Genomic DNA, 19,035 nt, shown 5'->3' with positions numbered 1-19,035 from the left:
TTCCCATCTCCAAGATCATATCTCAATATGTAGTAGGTGAAGTAATATTGGCAAATCAGAAGAACTGTATTAAAATTCTAATTCGAGGTATGCAATATAAGACTTGCTACATACTGGGATAAGATCTTGGAGATGGGAATATTTTTTTTTTTTATCGCGTACCCACTAGTAAAAAGCTCAGATTTTCCTCCAGAAGTAAGGTAAAAAAAAGTTGAAATTTTCTACAATTTTTGTGCAATGTTGAGTTATGTAAGTGTTTGCAACTTTTTAGGATTTTCACACCAGTTTTTTCCAGCTCTGCCAATATGGCTGGAGCTGGGGCAGGCTGAGCGTGACACCACAGCTCCTCCAATTCATGACAAGCTGTGAGTTTCCTTATGCCAGAAATGTTACTCTAGACCCCAACTCTGCACCTCGCCCTAAACCTCACTTGCTCTCTAGAGGTGCTCATCACTTGGCTGACATTGCTGGCGCCTCCTATTTATTCAGGAGCATTTGATTCAAGCACGTCCATTCATCAAGGCTACATACATTAAGGCCTAAGTACTCAAAAAGAAAGACATTCCATTTTTGAACAGGGTCATGGTGCACACTCCCACTTCAAATCAATGGATCTGTGAATTTAAAGGACAACCCGCAGATGCCATAGGAGTCATCCGTGTGCTAACTGCTTTTTCAATCTGAGGATTTTTTCACACGTCCTGGTGATTACGGTCTTGGGGAAAAACCAACATGTGCCACATATGAAATGAAATCCAGCATAAATAATCGAGTGTCATGTATTTAAACATGTTCAAAGATGGAATTAGTGTTGAGGAACATTGTAGGTAGATGTAAAGATAGAAATGTCAGTGTGATAAACAATCAGTGCTTGGCATGCTTATTTTTCTGTACTTGTATTTATTGAATTAATAAAATAGCATGGGATCCAAATTTAGTATAAATCAGCTGAGGGAAAGCAGACAGCTGGCATCTGGTGTTATTCTGAGAAGCAGTATATATCCATAATGGTTCCCAGCGTAATATCAGCTCACATCTGTCTGCATAGCTTTTACTAGTTATTAAAATGGGGGTCTACCAAAAAATTAAGTGGGGGTCACCCTTATTTTTTAAAAACCAGCAAAGGTTAAACAGGCAGCTGCAGACTGATCCTAATTGTCTGGGAGGGGTGACTTGAGAAAAGTTAGCGCAGTTCACAGGCTGGCTCACAGACTATACCAGTCACTGACTTTGGCTCTTGGCCCTTGATCAATATTTGGTATGACCTCACTTTGTTCCTGAGTCTTCAAAACATCAAAGTGAATAAACAGAAAATAAATGTAAATCGAAATCTGGTGTGACCGCACATTACCTAGAACTGATTTTATAATTTTTTTTCTACTGTTTAATTGCAAAACACACATATGCATTCTAACTTTACACTGCAGTAATTACACCTCTGCCTAAAATGTTTGCAAATACTTATTTATTAAAAAAAAATCTTCTACTTCCCCCAATTTGTATTTTTTTTTTCTATAAAAAGAGCAAATTGTTATCACTATGTCTGTAATGACAAATCAAGAGTATGGTCATGATTTAAGCTTCTGAAATTCACTTATCCTGAAAAATGCAAAATTAATACATAATTAATGATCTTAACAATTTTATATTGTTTGAATTATGTACATATGTCACTTAGAGCTGTGATATACCCAAAGAACATGAATATGGCAGCGATGTCTGACAACTGTCACTCAAAGGATTCGCACAATGCATGCAGCCCATAATACATATGAAGGGATAAGCCCGTATTATCAAGGTATCTCCAAGATTAAATATAAAAAAAGTCCATGTGTAACCTGAGTAACCCATATACATATCTCCACATGGAAGGAAAGAAGACCATAGCACTCACCGATCAAGGTGAAAATGTCAGCTTTATTTAGCAATCCACATTAACCCCTTTCCTATATTAGACGTACTATTCCGTCCATGTGACCTGGGGCCTAAGTCCCAAGGACGGAATAGTACGTCTAACCCGATCAGCGGCGCTCACGGGGGGGAGTGCCGCTGATCGCGGCCGGGTGTCAGTGCTGGGTATCAGCTGTGATAATCAGCTGTGTGTCAGGGGCCGTCATGGACCGCCCCGACACATTAAACCCCGGCACACTGTGATCAAACATCGCAGTGTATCAGCGGCATAGGAGAGAAGCGCGCTGGAGGGGGCTCCCTCCGTGCTTCCCTGAGAACCCTGGAACAGTGTGATGTGCTGTGCTCCTCCGGGGGACTCCTTCCCTGCTGGTCCCCGGATCCAATATGGCGGCGGGGGCCTGCAGGGAGCCGGCTTCCTCACTGCCTGCTGAGCGCAGGCATGAGGAAGCCTGTGTAGCGCCTGCGACAGATCCCTGATCTGTCACATGACAGTTATGTCCCCCTGGGACAATGTAATAAAGTTAAAAAAAAAAAAGTGTAAAAATAATTTTATAACAAATCGCTAAATAAATTTAAAAAAATTCCCTAATTAATTTTTTGAAAATAAAACTGTCCCACTAGTTAACCCTTTTTCGCGAACCCCTTAAAAAATAAAAATAAAAAACAAAGCAAAAAATAATGCTTTATTATCATACCACCGAACAAAAAGTGCAATAACGCGCGATCAAAAAGACTGATATAAATAACCATGGTACCGCTGAAAACGTCATCTTGTCCCGCAAAAAATCGAGCCACCACACAGCATCATCAGCGAAAAAATAAAGTTATAGCTCGCAGAATACAGCGATGCAAAAATAATTATTTTTTATCTAACATTGTTTTCATGGCATAAAAGCAGCAAAACAAAGACATAAATGAGGTATCGCTGTAACCATACTGACCCGAAGAATAAAACTGCCTTATCAATTTTACCGCACGCGGAATGGTGTAAACGCACCCCCCAAATGAAATTCATGAAACACTGGTTTTTGTTCATTCGACGTCCCAAAAATCGGAATAAAAAGCTATCGAAAAATGTCACATGCCCGAAAATGGTACCAATAAAAACGTCGACTCGTCCCGCAAAAAATAAGACCTCACATGACTCGGTGGGTCAAAATACGGAAAAATTATAGCTCTCAATATGTGGTGATGCAAAAACTATTTTTACAATAAAAAGCGTCTTTTAGCGTGCGACAGCTGCCAAACATAAAAACCGCCATAAATAGTAAATCAAACCCCCCGTTATCACCCCCTTAGTTAGGGGAAAAAATAATAAAATAAAAAAAGTGTTTATTTCCATTTTCCCATTAGGGCTAGGGGTGTGTTGGGGTTAGGGTTGGAGTTAGAATTGGGGGATTTCCACTGTTTTGGCACATCAGGGGCTCTAGAAACGCGACATGATGTCCAATCTCAATTCCAGCCAAAAAAGTCAAATGACGTTGCTTCCCTTCTGAGCTCTGTCATGCGCCCAAATAGTGGTTTTCCCCCACATATCAGGTATCAGCGTACTCAGGACAAATTGCACAATAACGTTTGGGGTCCTGTTACCCTTGGTAAAATAAAAATTTGGTGTGAAAAGATACTTTTTCCACAAAAATGATGATTTTTTTTAATTGTACGGCTGTATGTTCTAAACGTCTGTGAAGCCCTGGGGAGTTCAAAGTGCTCTCCACATATCTAGATAAGTTCCATGGGGGGTCTAGTTTCCAAAATGTGATCACTTGTGAGGGGTTTCCACTGTTTAGGCACATCAGGAGCTCTCCAAACGTGACATGGCGTCCGATCTGAATTCCAGCCAATTTTGCAGTGAAAAAGTCAAATGGCGCTCCTTCCCTTCCGAGCTCTGCCATGTGCCCAAACAATGGCTCCCCCCGCATATCGGGTATCGGTGTTCTCAGGACAAATTGCACAATAACTTTTCCAGTCCAATTTCTCCTGATACCCTTTGTAAAATAAAAAAAATAGAACCTAAAGTAATTTTTTTTTGTGAAAAAAAAATAAAATGTTCATTTTTTTTTTTTTTTTTTAAACATTCAAAAAATTCCTGTGAAGCACCTGAAAGGGTTAATAAACTTCTTGAATGTGGTTTTGAGCACCTTGAGGGGTGCAGTTTTTAGAATGGTGTCACTTTGGGGTATTTTCTATCATATAGACCCCTCAAAGTGACTTCAAATGTGATGTGGTCCCTAAAAATAAAATGGTGTTGTAAAAATGAGAAATCGCTGGTCAACTTTTAACCCTTATAACTTCCTAACAAAAAAAAATTTTGCTTCCCAAATTGTGCTGATGTAAAGTAAACATGTGGGAAATGTAACTTAAGTTTGAGTGCCATATATCTGTGATTTAAGAGCATAAAAATTTAAAGTCAGAAAATTGTGAAAATGTTCAATATTTAAGCCAAATTTCTGATTTTTTTTTTCACAAATAAACGCAAGTTATATGAATGAAATTTTACCACCAACATGAAGTACAATATGTCATGAGAAAACGTTTTCAGAATCACCGGGATCCATGGAAGCGTTCCAGAGTTACCTCATAAAGGGACAGTGGTCAGAATTGTAAAAATTGGCCCGGGCATTAACATGCAAACCACCCTTGGGAGTAAAGGGGTTAAAACTTCATGGCCGGGAGGCTGGAGGGAGGAGTGAGCAAAGTCTGATGACAGCCGTTACATGCCTACTAGCACATTAACGGGTAGTGCTAGTAGGCACGAAACGGCCATGAAGTTTTAATGTGGATTGCTAAAAAAAGCGGACTTTTTCACCTGGATCGGTGAGTGCTATGGTCGTCTTTCCTTCCATGTGGACTCATAAATTGTGTTTTCTGTACCAGCACCCGAGATCACGGGGTTCAGCCACTATTGGCAGTATGGATATGACAGATTTATATTGGCAGTAGTTTTGGCAGTGCTGACTGTCTTGTTCCTTACACGTGGATTCAATATACATAGGTCTACCTATCTGCGCTTTTGACTTAATATCTAGGTGGATCAATAGCATGCATATGCCACACATCATAATAAAGTAGTCCATTCTTCCAAAGGGGAGGTTTACTAAGGTACAATAATTGTCCCATCAATGATTCATGAAGATTCCTCAAACCAATCTCAAGAATCCAATGATCATAGCGGTCCAGAGTATACTGATCCATAGAATTCCAGAGGGACTTAAACAGAATGAATAAGTAGTAGAAGCTAATAAGGCTGAAAACCGAAAAGAAAGACCATAGTGATTGGAGCTGCCCATCAGTATCTGGTATCCAGGTCTATCTAGTGCACTTGCTAAGCCGACCTTGTCCTCCCTCAGTCCAAAATGCCGATATACAATTCCTCATTTAAAGCCAGAGGGTGAAGGAGACTCAAGATTAAAAATTCCATCTCGACTATCTGTAGGAGTCTGCTATGGCAATCGCCACCCCTAATGCTGGTGATCAATTTTTGAAGCCCAGTAACCCTCATGTTGCTGGGTTTACCTTGACGATATTGAAGAAAATTGCAGCAACTGAGGTCAAGGTTTTTCCCTTAAACATATCCGCCCGTGCCAGATTAATGGTGAAAATATGCTTTTTTTTTTTTTTAATACCTCCTGTGATGTCTAGCCGACATAGAGCTTGTTGCAAGCACATACAATGGCATAATTCAGACTATTAGTCTTGCGGTTAATATATGCCTTTTAGAGAAAAATATTTTACAATGTGTGGGGTTGATGAAGGAATCGAGGACAGGTACAACCATGGGAAGGTTGCCAAAACATGGTATCCATCCACAGACAGCTGTTTTGGGGTATTGCCCCTCATCAGTGTCTGTGGATGGATACCATGATTTGGCATAGGTGGTTTCCTTCATTGGAGACTGCCCTTCCCGTGGTTGTTCCTTCCCGGGGAAAGACCTGGCCAGTCATTGCTTGCGTTGAGAAACATGTGATGGTGTCTCCGCAGTGTTGGATGTTGATCTCCATGAGTTCATTCATCCTCATTTTTCACTGTTTTTCTGTTAGGCTTGATACATTATGGCGCACCCTATAGAGAGAGAATGGTTGTGCATCCAGCTCTTGTTCTTCTGCCCATGCAGATGGCAGGAGCCGCTGACCTCACTGGCAGAAAGGTATCAATGTGACATTGTTTGCAACAGTGGAGACCCTTCACTCATCCTCCCCAGGTCCAGTGCAGATTTTTTATTGTTTTTTTTAAACTATAGCTGGGTGCAAAATGTCTCTAAAACTGTAAAACACAATTTTAAAGATTTGCACTTAGCAACTGGTAGCACAATTCATATTTAAAATTTACAAAACATAAGCCATAAGGCCTGCCCCCCCCCCCAGTGTGGCATGTACCAGTATGAAGTCCTGACATCTGGGAGGAGCAGATGTGTATGGGGGGGTACAGTACCTTGCCTTTTGTGCTCCTACTTCGGCCCTGATATGAACACTGAAGTGTGGCGCCCCTGAGGCTCAGTCGCCACAGAGGTACTGCACCTTCTCCTAAAGTGTAGTGCCCCACCAACTAGGTAAGTTGGGAACTCCTTTCCACACTCCAACACCTGCATACCACACACAGGATAGTTCAGTAGGTCTGCCTAGCAGCTTCAGGCTGGGGGTAGCAGAGCACCCTTCGTGGAACCCTGCTTCGTAACACGAGATGTGCTGGGAGGTAGGTGGAGTTAGTATAAAAGAGGGGGAAAGTGGAGAATTGTAGGGCAGTTTGACAGAAGGTCAGTCTGGGGTGAGTCCCAGCGAAGGAGAGCAGCCTGACGGGAGGTCAGGCGATGGAAGACAGTCAGTCAGGAGAGGCAGAGGACTGGTCTTAGTGGGAAGATCTCCTGTGGAGAGGAATAGCAGAAGGAGTGCTGCAGCTGCCTCAATGATCTGAGCCAGCTGGCACAGGAAGGAGAAGAGAAGGAGAAAGACGTAGACCTGCAACCTAAGCTTCCATAAGAGAGAAGGAACAGCGTGGAACGAAGGAGTAGGAGAACAGAGAGGAGTGCTATGAATGGGTCACCGAGGAGGAAAAACCTAAACATGCTAAGCCCAGAAAAACCAGAGAGGTTGGTAACTATGCAGATTGCAGATCCCTGATCCTAACCACACAACTAGCAGCAGCCGTGGAGCGTACCTACGATGAAACTAGACGCCTCGTCACGGCCGGATGATTAAATAAGCCTAAGCAAGAAAAGGGGAAACTAACTGCCCCAGAGCAGACCTCAAAGGAATAGACAGCCCCCACACATGTATTGACTAGAGTTGAGCGACTTTGGTCGGATCGGGTTTTGTGAAACCCGAATGAAACAAAATAAGTTTCAGATGAAACTCGTCCGACTAGAGCAAAACAAAGTCGGAGTTTCGTCCGAAACCCGACCCCAATGCAAGTCAATGGGAAATAAAAGTCGGACGAAACTCCGACTTTTTTTGCTCTAGTCGGACGAGTTTCATCTGAAACTTATTTTGTTTCATTCGGGTTTCACGAAACCCGATCCGACCAAAGTCGCTCAACTCTAGTATTGACGGTGAAACAAGATGAAAACACAAACACAGGCAGGAAAATAGGCTGAGCAAACGATGGGGCCCACACTAACTAGAAAGGAGAGGAAAGGAAAGACACTGTCTGCAATCTGCCCAAAACCCTACAAAATAATGTCCAACACTTCTGATAACAAAATTAACCCTGAAGTCACTAGACTTCTCCCACTATATCAGCACTCTGAAATATTCTGAGACAGAGCAAAAAGAGTCCAATCTAATAAGGGACAAAAAGCAAATTGGCAAATACAGATAAATAAGAGTGGAAATTCAGCACAGCCCCAGCCGGGGCTGGCTGACCACACAAAACACTGAATAGAACAGCAAAATCAAGTGTGAACATTAGCAGAGAAACTTAGCTTGAGCTGACTGGAACAGAGCTGAGAACCAAGACCTGACAAGCAGAAGGAATCACCAGCACCAGAGTAGGGCGTCGGCTGTCTTAAATCCAATCTGAGATTCCTGAGGTCAATCGTCATCCTCATTATCAGGTGGCAGATCTCTACTGATTAAATCAGCCTCACTACCTCCTGTTACCACCAGAGGGAGCCTGGAAGGAGAACTCACAACTGGTAGACCAGAAAATGAACTCACAACAGAGGAGTTGTGGGTTGGAAGAGGAACCCTGCCTATACGTTCTCAGCGCAAGGCCGGGGCCCGGTCCCCGAGGTTGTATGGACACTTATGGTTCTGCAGCAGACACCGGTGGAGTAGTTGGCTGTAAATGCACTACTCCCATCAAAGACTTGGGACACAACAGCAACTGGATGGAGAGCTAGGACTTCTGAGAAGGAAGTCCCCGATAGAGGCTACAGCTGTCTGTCATACAAGTAAGCTTCTAGGAACATCTGACAGGAGGGATTCCAGAGAACTACGGTACTGGAGTTCTTCACACTAAAAGGCGCAATAGAGGACTCGTTCAGGAAAGGCACATGTTGGGGGAGTGTTGGAGAGGAGATCCCTGACTTGCCCGAGAGGTTGATTGAGTCTCTACCCCAGAGGATACGGCACGGAGGCAGGCACCAGTGGGTACCACGAACTGTGAGTAAAGCTTTGAAACTGCAAGCCCTGGTGTCCTCCATTCATTCGCTGTTAACACCTTCAGCACCGCTACATCTGGGTATCAGCATCTATACCATTCTGCGCCTCTCCTCATCCATTGCACCAACACTGCCCTGGGACTACAACTCCACCTGTGGGGAGCTATACCATCTTTTCTGCACCACACCATCAGTCCCAGCGGATCTGCGTGCAGCGTTGGCTTACCATCTCCCTTGCCAAACACCACGGGTGGTGTCACGAATTATTCAAATAAACTTTAACACCATTAACATCACCGCCATTGATATTGGGCGCCCAGGGCCATGGACCGGGTCACTGCTGCTGTCATACATTCCCCCCCTGACACCGGCCCGGTACCGGGTACCCCGCTGCCCTGGGTGTGATGGCTACCCAGAAGCAGTTGGTGTGGAGTGAGAACACACTCTAGAACTCCTTTCTTCTAACCTTTCAATTTTGTGTTTTTTTCCCAAGTTCACTTCTTCCCTCTTTTCTTCCAAGAAAATGTTCTCTCGCTTTTCCATTGACCTAACCGTACATTGGCTTTGATTTGTTGTCTGAGCCCTAGACTTAAATTACCCCATTCAAATGACCATATAAAGTACTGAAAACTGGGGGAATAAAAAAATGTTTTCATGATTTGTGCTTGACGCCTTCATAGTGAAATAAAAATGAGTAAGATGATTCTCCAGGTTAGACTGGGTCACACATCCATAGAATGTCTCATCCAAGAGAATCGGGTAGATTATGCTAAGGACACGTCCATCAGAGTGTGATCGAGTGACACTATGACAACTGAATTACCTCAGATGAGCAAACATCCACTTAGACTTGAATGGGTGAGTGGCATCTGATTTACGGAGCCATTCGCAGCATGCTGAAACTTTATGTTCTCCTCCGATTGTCTGTGACAAAATAATTAATAGTCATTGTCCCACTGAATAATATTGCTCTGCTATCCGATAAAGTGAAATAAATGTGTACAAAGGCCAGAGATACACAAGCATACAACTCAGACAAGTGCCAAACAATTTTTTTTTTTTTTTTTTACTTGTAAGACAATAAACTGGTTTGTTTCTGTGACCTGTTTTTCAATTGATAAAGCTGAATTGGGGCTTGTTTTCTTCAAGCTGAGGTGACTCCCTCACTACAATGAATCATCTAAGGAGAGGTGGGCTCCACAAGCCAAAGACCTTGGGAAACTGCCCGAGGCCTAAACTGTTGATCTGCCCTTACTTTCCATAATGGTATGCGCACCCAGTGATTGTACAAAAGATGTAAGGAAAGAATAACATGACAGCAACATGTCCGAACTGTTGTGTAAGCGGCCATAACATCCAGTGCTCAGGGGGCGATGAGATGTAAACGCCCCATGGACGCTCGTTTGTATTCCTGGCCTGATATGGAGTTGTTCTCTGCCAGTGAGCCCAAAGCTCCTCCCTGGGAGGCAGGTGGTGGACCATACATCAAAAAGGGTTTCTCTACTTCATTTTTCAAAGTGCAACCTTAAGCGAGGAAAGCCCACATACAATTCTAGTACAGCTTATGGTGTACATAGAAATTAGGGGGCAAGAAAGCTAAACATGAAGTTCCTTTTCAGCTTTTGCTTGACCCCACCACCATGCTTCTTCTCCCCTCCCCCCACCTACAATGGATCTAAGTCTTACAATCCATGTTTATGTGCTACTATAACCGCATCTATAGACTACTGCTCCATGTTAAGCCCATCCTTCCCTTATGGAGTGGCTATTACTATTGTATGTGGCACTTGTGAGAATCATTATTTGGAGGCAAGGCGCACGCCATGTGTTATACGTGGTGGAATCCTTAAGAGACGTGCGCCTCTTAAGACACTAACATGCCCCCTCATAGAGACTGGCATTGTTCACATTGGTCGGGATGAGATGGGGCCTAAGTAGCAAAAACAGTCTATTTTTCACCCCAGTCATAAATCAGACCTGCCCTTCAAATCAATGGGTCTGTAGATAAAATGGATGGATGGCACACGAGCCTCATTATGCTGCCTGCTTTTTATGGTCTTATGGGTAGAAGCTTGGGACTTTCCTGTTTTACACATGGAAGATAAATGAATGCTAGATTGTTACCAATAAACACGTGGACCATAAGCTGTTTAAAAATCAGATCTAGCACACATGCACTTAATTTCAAGTGTATATAAATAAACTATACATAATTTTTGCCTAAAATGATTTGACATCACAGATGTAGTCAATGGAAGATGTTGGTCTGTAATTGTACAATGAGCTGCCTGCAGCGTCTCTGGACTGGTCTCCCATCATAGACATCTGGGGCATCGATGGTCGGCAATTGTAGAGGGAGACGCCAGCAGCAGATCTTGATGATTTTTCCCAGTGCATTCAGTGCGGCAGAACATTCCTCAGATGACCATTAGTAACCTCACTGATAAAAGCTAAGGTTGTAAGTGTGAGGATTTCTGTATGTGGCGTTCATACTGAATCCTGGAAAAATGGATACAATTTTGTAAGCCTCACAATTTATCATTTACGGTATGTATGTGCCTAATGTAATGTCTGTAAATTAATGTATGAATGTGTGCTAGGTCCATTCATCTATGTAGATTACATGTGTATCTATTAAAATATACCAGAATTAGCATAGTTAATAAATTTCTCAATGAGTGCTTATTCCAAGCAGAATGACTAGTCTCATGAATAAAAAAAAAAATCAGCTACAAAATATTCATAAGTGCAGCCAATACTTTATGAAGACAGTAAACCTGAGAGAATTGCATTTAATTGCACTTGGATATTTTTTTTTAAGTCTTTTGGAAGAAAAAAAGAAAATATGTATGTTTTGCAAAACCACGACTCTGGTGGGACTCGAACCCACAACCTTTGAATGTCCTCTTCTCACTAGAAGTCCAATGCGCTATCCATTGCGCCACAGAGCCATCTGTTGCCTGACTCTCATGGGCTGTGATCTCTGCTGCTCCACACATTCATGATGCTGATGTAACAGAGGCTGAAAGTGAAACCATGGTGTCATATGCTTGGGACAGTCAGTTCCTCGCACGGTTACTAATCCTCATCACTCACTGTGAAAGGGGGAAGCAAACTATTAAAGGATTTAACTCAAACTATTTAATTATTCATAGTTTTCTACAAGGGAGAGGTGGTCTCCAAGCAGGATCCTCCTTTGTGACCAGAATGAGGAGCTGCTAGTTTTTCTCCTTCTCTGGAGGACCCTCACATCTGTGACATGGACAGAAATGACTACATATGGTAGAAACTAATAGTCAATGTAATGCCTCATTTCACTAAAGAATTGTACCCTTTAAAACTTTCAACATTATTATTTAAAAACCTTTCCCCTACACACTTGAAAGAGAAATTTGTGGATTTTATAAAAAAAAAAAAAATTGCGGATACTGGTCAATTGAATATGGGGGAGAAATATCCTAATTGATCTTCTTAAATTTGTCCCCTACCTAAACATGGAAGTTGGCACCCTAATAAATTCGAAGTGATGCCACCGCTCACCGATGACTGATCCCTAATTTCCCTATACATGTTTGAGCTTGCCAAACTACGCAGCTGCCACCAGGTTACACCTATTTTCACACACTACCATGCCTTGTTAGAGGTTTAGCGGCAAAAAACAGATCTCTCTTCTGTTATCCCTTTAAGTAACTCTGCCGCGGTGTGTGGTTTGTCTCCTAGACAAATTGCCTTCAGCAGATCCTGTTGCTTCTTCGGTGAGGCAGTGTTGCTAAGCTTCCTTCATTTGTGGACAATGTGCTCCGAAATGGAGGATGAGTCGGAAGGGGGTGCAGGAACTGCTGTAGGAGGTAGAGGAATCCCTGATAGAAGTAGGGTCGGCAATACTCTGCTTTGTGAGCACATGTGACGTGCCAGTGTGGAACTCTGCTCTGGCATCCACAAAGTTCACCCAATGTGCCATCATTGAAATGTAGTTTCCCTGGCAACAAGCACTTGTCCATGTGTTGGTCATTAAGTGGACAATCCCGGTAAGTGCATTGGTAAGGACGCGGGTGATATTCCTGAAGACGTGCTGTTACCTGCCCTATAAATTTATGTAGGGAAAACAAAACCGCTATGCGTCAGGATAGAACATATTTGGGATCAAAATCATAAGAGCACATTAACGCAACACATGATCCCAAAAAAGCATCAAGGTGACAGTAAAGTAATTTCATTCAGTGTAATTGAGGTATAACTTCCATTCCGATTGGGTGAGTGACTTAAAGGCCCGTTACACACAGCGATCTCGCTGATTTTGTGACACATCAGCGATCTCTCCAGCGAGATCGCTGTGTGTGACATCCAGCAGCGATCGGCCCCCCCGCGGGATATCGCTGATCGTGCTGGATCGTCCTGGCCCGTTTTTTCATCACTGGTCTCCCGCTGGCCAGCGTGCATCACTGCGTGTGGCAGCGGGAGCCAGCGTTGAGCGACGCTGCACGCTGGTTACCAACGTAAACATCGGGTTTCTAACGGCGGTGCGGCCCTTAGAAACCCGATGTTTACCCAAGATACCAGCGTGCACTACAGGTAGGGCGGGAGGTGGAGGCAGAGCGGCGCACAGACCGGCGTAGCTCTGCTATCTGCTTCTCCAGTCTGTCAGACCGGAGAAGCAGAGCTACGCCGGTCTGTCTGCGCCGCTCTGCCTCCACCTCCCGCCCTGCCTGCAGTGCACGCTGGTATCTAGGGTAAACATCGGGTTTCTAAGGGCCCCGAAGCCCTTAAAACCCGATGGTTACGTTGGTAACCAGCGTGCTCGCTGGTCCTGATCGCTGGAGGGGCTGTCTATTTGACAGCTCACCAGCGATCAGCTAACAATGTCCCAGCGATCCCATCCACGTCGGATTGTTGGTGGGATCGCTGGGACATCGTTATGTGTAATGGTACCCTTGGAGACTAGGTGGATTTTTCTATTGGAATCTGAGTCCAGGTGGTCTTGGTGAGCAACTTGGCTTCACAAGCTTTGAGTCATTTCATTAAATGTTATTGCCAACTCTGGCTACAAAATCGGTTTACAGGCTGTGATACTTTCAAAAGGGAGTGCTACTAGGTAATAACAATTCACATTGCCCCAAATTTTGCATGGTAGGTATTGAACCCATTTAGGTTTTTTTGTGTGGTCATTGGGTAGGTACTCTTTAGTGGCACGTTTTTGCCTGATTATGTGAGTCACTATGGTAACGCCGGAGAGCTCTGTGCCCCAGCACTGGCCACTTCTGCTAAGTTTCCTAGGTGGAATGCATTTGCCTGATCTGAAGTCGCTTCCGGTGACTCTAACTGATCTGAGCACCTGAATCTGTAGAGCGCGGCATGCACTCCTACGCAATTGGAGTGTCTTCTCCTGCGGCAATAGAAAGGGTGTACCTTCTGTGGACCATGCGCAGCTATCCATCTTGCATGAGGGCAGGAGGCTAATTGTAGCTCTGTTCTACCCTTAATCACAAATTATCTCCTGATGAACCCCTTGACATTATAGGGGTAAACTCATCGGGATGAACAGTAGCGTCTGAGTGCTTTGTGCCGCCATGCGCCAAGCCAGAAATCGTTCTCCAGTCAGGGAATTAGGTGAGATTTCAGATTAGGGGGACCGCCACAGCTCCCCTTGAATTTGACTATCTGTATTGTTATGACGCCTTCCCGCACCCACTCCTCATTTTGGCATACTTGGGAGAAACTGGTAAAATGCCAAAACTCACAATTTTGCCTCAACACGGAGTTGCGGTTAAATTTTGCAGCTTTTTAGAAAAAATTCAGGCATGAAAGCTTTGAATCGGGGCCTTGGTTCCTGAAGCCTCATTCATTAGTGGTTTACAGTTAGATGATGCTCAAGATCATGAGTAGGGGATCTCAAATTAAAAAAAAAAAAAATACAGATGAATTTTAGCATTTTCATAAGTAAAGTTTTCCACATCTGAGAAATAAACTGCACTCAAATCAGGTCATCATGCCCTGCAACCAGGTCAAGAATTCCAAGCCAACTGTCTGATGTAGGCCTAGGGGACAGTTGACTCAAGTTGGGAGACCCCATCAAGCACATTGTGTGTAGAATCCCAAGCGCTGCTCTACAGATACAGTGGGGCAAAAAAGTATTTAGTCAGTCAGCAATAGTGCAAGTTCCACCACTTAAAAAGATGAGAGGCGTCTGTAATTTACATCATAGGTAGACTTTGTCTCCCAACTATGGGAGACAAACTGAGAAAAAAAAATCCAGAAAATCACATTGTCTGTTTTTTTTTCATTTTATTTGCATATTATGGTGGAAAATAAGTATTTGGTCAGAAACAAAATTTCATCTCAATACTTTGTGATATATCCTTTGTTGGCAATGACAGAGGTCAAACGTTTTCTGTAAGTCTTCACAAGGTTGCCACACACTGTTGTTGGTATGTTGGCCCATTCCTCCATGCAGATATCCTCTAGAGCAGTGATGTTTTTGGCTTTTCGCTTGGCAACACGGACTTTCAACTCCCTCCAAAGGTTTTCTATAGGGTTGAGATCTGGAGACTGGCTAGGCCACTCCAGGACCTTGAAATGCTTCTTACGAAGCCACTCCTTCGTTGCCCTGGCGGTGTGCTTTGGATCATTGTCATGTTGAAAGACCCAGCCACGTTTCATCTTCAATGCCCTTGCTGATGGAAGGAGGTTTGCACTCAAAATCTCACGATACATGGCCCCATTCATTCTTTCATGTACCCGGATCAGTCGTCCTGGCCCCTTTGCAGAGAAACAGCCCCAAAGCATGATGTTTCCACCACCATGCTTTACAGTAGGTATGGTGTTTGATGGATGCAACTCAGTATTCTTTTTCCTCCAAACACGACAAGTTGTGTTTCTACCAAACAGTTCCAGTTTGGTTTCATCAGACCATAGGACATTCTCCCAAAACTCCTCTGGATCATCCAAATGCTCTCTAGCAAACTTCAGACGGGCCCGGACATGTACAGGCTTAAGCAGTAGGACACGTCTGGCACTGCAGGATCTGAGTCCATGGTGGCGTAGTGTGTTACTTATGGTAGGCCTTGTTACATTGGTCCCAGCTCTCTGCAGTTCATTCACTAGGTCCCCCCGCATGGTTCTGGGATTTTTGCTCACCGTTCTTGTGATCATTCTGACCCCACGGGGTGGGATTTTGCGTGGAGCACCAGATCGAGGGAGATTATCAGTGGTCTTGTATGTCTTCCATTTTCTAATTATTGCTCCCACAGTTGATTTCTTCACTCCAAGCTGGTTGGCTATTGCAGATTCAGTCTTCCCAGCCTGGTGCAGGGCTACAATTTTTTCTGGTGTCCTTTGACAGCTCTTTGGTCTTCACCATAGTGGAGTTTGGAGTCAGACTGTTTGAGGGTGTGCACAGGTGTCTTTTTATACTGATAACAAGTTTAAACAGGTGCCATTACTACAGGTAATGAGTGGAGGAAAGAGGAGACTCTTAAAGAAGAAGTTACAGGTCTGTGAGAGCCAGAAATCTTGATTGCTTGTTTCTGACCAAATACTTATTTTCCACCATAATATGCAAATAAAATGAAAAAAAAACAGACAATGTGATTTTCTGGATTTTTTTTTCTCAGTTTGTCTCCCATAGTTGAGGTCTACCTATGATGTAAATTACAGACGCCTCTCATCTTTTTAAGTGGTGGAACTTGCACTATTGCTGACTGACTAAATACTTTTTTGCCCCACTGTATATAGTATAGGCTTTATAGTGGGAAAACACAAATTTTGGGGTAGCTGGGTTGTAGAGCCCTGTGGAAAGAGGCTTCCATATGTAAGAGGGTGAAGAGGAAGAAGAGCCCAAAAGGGGTTACCTCCCCTGCTCCGTGTCCGGAACCATCTAGCTGGGCAGCAGGGTTGCCGGGGGGAAAACTTTCTGGCCTGGATTGACTGCACCATGTGACTGTGGGGAGCAGTGACGAAAGGGAAGGGACGGTGGACCGGAAGCTCTGCAGGCAGAGGGCACGAAAGCAGAGCTCGCCAGATGGAGAGCATGTTGCAGCACCGCGCTCCCAGAGAAAACTCCTTGTCAGAGGACCGGGACTGTAGGACAAGACAGTGAGAGCACTGTATGTGAGTAGGTGGACTTGGTAGCCTTCATGACCAGAGGACACATCCCCCCCTGACAGTGCAGAGACAGTGACCCGAGCGCACAATCCCATTGACCGCAGTGACAAGGAGCCCCTGAGTGTGGCAGAGAGATTTCCCAGTGTGCGCAATATCATTCCTGTGGAAAGACAGTCAGTTTCTTATTGAGACTCAGAGCAGGGGAGACTCAGTTCCCCAGCGTCTCCCTGCTTTAACCCCTGAGGCTCCAACTTTATCCAGAGGAGAGACTACAGAGACTGCAAGCGCCGCTGTTGTCGGAGCCAATGTGATAGAAGGAGACCCTACAATCAAGCTTTCCCCGGACTGATAAATTATAATAATCCCAGTTTAACCGTTTCAACACTGCATAACTGTTTAATAGCTTTCTTTAGTCTGTTTTACTGTTTACTCTGTCACATTTAAACCCCCCACTGCTCCTCCCTGCATGGAGAGTTAAGTCCTTGTTAATAAACCTTTAACTCTTTGTCTGTCTTGGATCCGTGGCGACAACCTTAGCACCTGCAGTTTATTACACGTACATGACAATATTTGGGTTTAGTAATATGGGATCCATTTCCCACTTTGGGACAATATTCTACCAATGTATCTGATTTTGGAGAGCATAAGGGGTTTATGGGTGCATAATTGTGGCCCATGGAGCTATCACCAGACAGATTAATGCCAGTGATTTGCTGTGCACATTGGCTCTTAAAGGGATACTTTTGGGTCCTTTAATGGTTGCTAGACTATAAGACTATTCCAACATCTCGCTGGACTAGTCCTGCCTGACTTAAATTTGAGATGTAGAATAATATTTTTATAAAATGTACGAAAATAAGATCGGATCTTCCAAATTTCCTAATGCTGCCGTCACATATACAGTGGGGCAAAAAAGTATTTAGTCAGTCAGCAATAGTGCAAGTTCCACCACTTAAAAGATGAGAGGCGTCTGTAATTTACATCATAGGTAGACTTCAATTATAGGAGACAAACTGAGAAAAAAAAATCCAGAAAATCATTGTCTGTTTTTTTTCATTTTATTTGCATATTATGGTGGAAAATAAGTATTTGGTCAGAAACAAGCAGTCAAGATTTCTGGCTCTCACAGACCTGTAACTTCTTCTTTAAGAGTCTCCTCTTTCCTCCACTCATTACCTGTAGTAATGGCACCTGTTTAAACTTGTTATCAGTATAAAAAGACACCTGTGCACACCCTCAAACAGTCTGACTCCAAACTCCACTATGGTGAAGACCAAAGAGCTGTCAAAGGACACCAGAAACAAAATTGTAGCCCTGCACCAGGCTGGGAAGACTGAATCTGCAATAGCCAACCAGCTTGGAGTGAAGAAATCAACTGTGGGAGCAATAATTAGAAAATGGAAGACATACAAGACCACTGATATCTCCCTCGATCTGGTGCTCCACGCAAAATCCCACCCCGTGGGGTCAAAATGATCACTAGAACGGTGAGCAAAAATCCCAGAACCACGGGGGGGTCCTAGTGAATGAACTGCAGAGAGCTGGGACCAATGTAACAAGGCCTACCATAAGTAACACACTACGCCACCATGGACTCAGATCCTGCAGTGCCAGACGTGTCCCACTGCTTAAGCCTGTACATGTCCAGGCCCGTCTGAAGTTTGCTAGAGAGCATTTGGATGATCCAGAGGAGTTTTGGGAGAATGTCCTATGGTCTGATGAAACCAAACTGGAACTGTTTGGTAGAAACACAACTTGTCGTGTTTGGAGGAAAAAGAATACTGAGTTGCATCCATCAAACACCATACCTACTGTAAAGCATGGTGGTGGAAACATCATGCTTTGGGGCTGTTTCTCTGCAAAGGGGCCAGGACGACTGATCCGGGTACATGAAAGAATGAATGGGGCCATGTATCGTGAGATTTTGAGTGCAAACCTCCTTCCATCAGCAAGGGCATTGAAGATGAAACGTGGCTGGGTCTTTCAACATGACAATGATCCAAAGCACACCGCCAGGGCAACAAAGGAGTGGCTTCGTAAGAAGCATTTCAAGGTCCTGGAGTGGCCTAGCCAGTCTCCAGATCTCAACCCTATAGAAAACCTTTGGAGGGAGTTGAAAGTCCGTGTTGCCAAGCGAAAAGCCAAAAACATCACTGCTCTAGAGGAGATCTGCATGGAGGAATGGGCCAACATACCAACAACAGTGTGTGGCAACCTTGTGAAGACTTACAGAAAACGTTTGACCTCTATCATTGCCAACAAAGGATATATCACAAAGTATTGAGATGAAATTTTGTTTCTGACCAAATACTTATTTTCCACCATAATATGCAAATAAAATGAAAAAAAAACAGACAATGTGATTTTCTGGATTTTCTTTTCTCAGTTTGTCTCCCATAGTTGAGGTCTACCTATGATGTAAATTACAG

At 43.8% G+C, this 19,035-nt stretch overlaps 1 protein-coding gene and 1 non-coding gene across 4 annotated transcripts in view; one reads left to right on the top strand and one right to left on the bottom strand.

The window, feature by feature from the left end:
• EVA1A (eva-1 homolog A, regulator of programmed cell death) overlaps positions 1 to 19,035 on the top strand; it is a 724,576-nt gene that overhangs the window by 392,242 nt on the left and 313,299 nt on the right. The window lies entirely within an intron of this gene.
• On the bottom strand, positions 11,372 to 11,457 carry TRNAR-UCU (transfer RNA arginine (anticodon UCU)). Its single transcript is given in 2 exon segments — positions 11,372 to 11,407; positions 11,421 to 11,457. It is a non-coding gene; the product is annotated as a tRNA-Arg (tRNA).

This window comes from Dendrobates tinctorius, unplaced genomic scaffold (assembly GCF_039654945.1).
Source record: "Dendrobates tinctorius isolate UK_male_01 unplaced genomic scaffold, ASM3965494v1 ptg000093l, whole genome shotgun sequence".
NCBI classification, from domain to species: Eukaryota; Metazoa; Chordata; class Amphibia; order Anura; family Dendrobatidae; genus Dendrobates; species Dendrobates tinctorius.
Note: the sequence above shows the minus strand (reverse complement) of the source record. Positions and strands in the feature narration are given on the sequence as shown.